General features: G+C 39.3%; 1 pseudogene; it reads right to left on the bottom strand.

Moving 5' to 3' along the window:
• Positions 1-788: 788 nt before the first annotated feature.
• Positions 789-906, bottom strand: LOC124621154 (annotated as a pseudogene).
• Positions 907-2,811: the final 1,905 nt, after the last annotated feature.

Consider the following 2,811-nt stretch of genomic DNA (forward strand, 5'->3'; position numbering starts at 1 on the left):
TCACCACCATGTTCTTTTCATATTAGAAAGATAATTCCAATATTATTGCTACTAAAGAAATCTGACACATTTCAGTAAATGGGAGTATAAACTGTGTAATTGTGGTATAATTTACTTTAATTTGTAGTATTTATATGTCAGTTAGGCCAGAAATCTTTCCATGTCCAACTTTATTTTAGTGCTTCCTGCTGAAACATCTCAATACTGAGTCACGTAATGATCGTGATTGTAGCTGTTATTATTATTATTATGCGTGGGGTACAATTTTGCTTTCTATGATTACTGGTTTGGGCATTAATGGCAACTACTTCTACCCACACTTTAGATTACCCTGTATTCGTGTATATACAGTGTGCTACTCAAAGAGAGTCTTAATGAAAGTCACTACATCAACTAATATTCAATTTTCTTGAAATTAATATTTCAAAATAATGTGCCTAATGGGGCTGGCGACCGTTCCATTTTTCATTAATATATGAACTTTACTACTTTCATTGTCCCTATAGTAAGAGCCTTTTTTGGTTCTTCTATTAATTAAAATATATTGAAAATATCTGTGCAATACCTTCATCCATTAGACACATAAAGCACTCCGTCGTCAGGTCGCGAGTGGCCTACCGAGACCATCCGACCGCCGTGTCACACTGAGAGCAGGATGTGGATAGGAGGGGCGTGGGGTCGGCACACTGCTCTCCCAGTCTTTATGATGGTATTCTTGACCGAGGTCGCCACTGTTCGGTCGAGTAGCTCCTCAATTGGCATCACGAGGTTTAGTGCACCCCGAAAAATGGCAACAGCGCATGGCGACCTGGATGGTCACCCATCCAAGTGCCGACCACGCCCGACAGTGCATAACTTCGGTGATCTCACGGGAACCGGTGTATCCACTATGGCAAGACCGTTGCCCCATTAGATACATGCATGGTAAAAACTCAAAAACCTCCCAGAGGGTACCATTAGCTTTTGTCTGGGCAGGCAAGTGTTATACGTGGCTTTTCCCGTGACAGGACCAAATGTTGGGTGGTTAGAGACGAACGACGTATAACGGAGCTAGTGTTATTGAAGTTTATACGTAGGTTTGTCGTTTATGATACGAAATATTCATGACTACACATTTTTCGCAAACAAAAACATCACACGGCAATGACTGTGTGCCGAAACTGGAAGTCTGTTAGAATTACACAACAAATTTGCCTTTGAACAAATAGTTTATATTATTGTCGTTTATCATGTATTAGTAAGAAATCCCAGGACTGTAGTGTATCTTTTCACTACAGAAGTAGGTTAGGGCGATTTAGGAGTAAATTTTAAACATGTTTAGTTCCCTGCACTTCCGACACCTAATAATCAAGAAGTCGTGGCTTGAGCTGTATCGAAAATTAATCTGTGTAATATTGAAACAAACAAATATAATATAAAATTGTGTCTCACTTGCTTGATACCAATAATATTCTAAAAAGCTAAAAGTATTCTCGAATAGTGGTATAAAATATAAGAGCTACCGTGACTTGTGCTCACACGACCAAGTTGAGAGGGAAGAGCGCAACACGAGTTAAAGGTCTTTTGTTGGTGTCCTCGGCTGGGGTAGGAACTGTGTAGGTAAGAGCCGCTGCTTTCTATGATTACTTGTTTGGGCATTAATGGCAACTACTTCTACCCACACCTTAGATTACCCTGTATTCGTGTATATCCAGTGTGCTATTCAAAGAGAGTCATAATGAAAGTAACTACATCAACTAATATTCCATTTTCTTGAAATTAATATTTCAAAATAATGTGCCTAATGTGGTTGGCGACCGTTCCATTCTGGTAACACTATAGACAGTTTGAACTTACTCACTTTTAGTGAAGGAAAATTGCAGTTGTAGACAACAATGTTATTCGTTGTGAGTTAACGTGAGTAATTCTGTAGGTCTTTATGTGTGACATAACAGACCGCGTGAACTAGATAAATCTGGGAAATTAACCGATATTATCGAATTTAGAGTACTGGACCATGCCGCTGCTCATGTAAAACACTACATGTATTGGGACTTACTGTTTGCTTGCACTGTCATGATAAAATAATGTTAATTTATTGGAATTTTAGTTTCAGTACAACCGCCAATAGAGGGAACGTGTTTGTTGACTCTAATAAAACTGGAGTCGAGTCCAAACCTTTGTTAGGATACATCATTATCCACGCAGCCATTCACATTTTCCTATTTGATGTTCCTTATTTATGCTTCAAAATTGTTCGTAGATTATTCAGTAGACTGGATTATTATTACTGGAATTATATAGGGCAAAATGCAACAGCTCACAACCATTCCCTACCCAAACGTCGGGCCACTAAATGTATTAAGTTGTAGTGTGCCTGCCAAGTGTTTGTTGTCCCAGACATCGCTAAAGGCTGGTCTCATGTGGGAGTAATCGGCGGTCGCATGTAGCTTTGTAGTGTCACTTCAGATTGTTGTGTACTGGCTGTTTCAGGAGTAGTAGTAAATATTTTAGGAGGAAGCTGTATAAACTAGTTCGAATAAATCATCCCATGTAATATGTTTCCAACTCTTATTGGTTACAGGGATGGAGCTGGCTACAAAGACAGTTTTCCATTTCACAAATTGTTACTACAGTTTCGATGTATTTCACTTATCGACTGTCATATTAACACTTTTTTGCGCTCGGCCAATGAAATTTAAGCTAACTTCTTGATACGCTAGAGACTAGAAATCTTAAACATAGCCTAGAGCTGGATGACATTGGAGTAGTGTGGCCTTAGGTCTGACGACCTGTGATAGGTGACGGGTGACGCTGGTGGAAGAGTGAAGT

Source organism: Schistocerca americana, chromosome 6 (genome assembly GCF_021461395.2).
Source record: "Schistocerca americana isolate TAMUIC-IGC-003095 chromosome 6, iqSchAmer2.1, whole genome shotgun sequence".
Taxonomy (NCBI): Eukaryota; Metazoa; Arthropoda; class Insecta; order Orthoptera; family Acrididae; genus Schistocerca; species Schistocerca americana.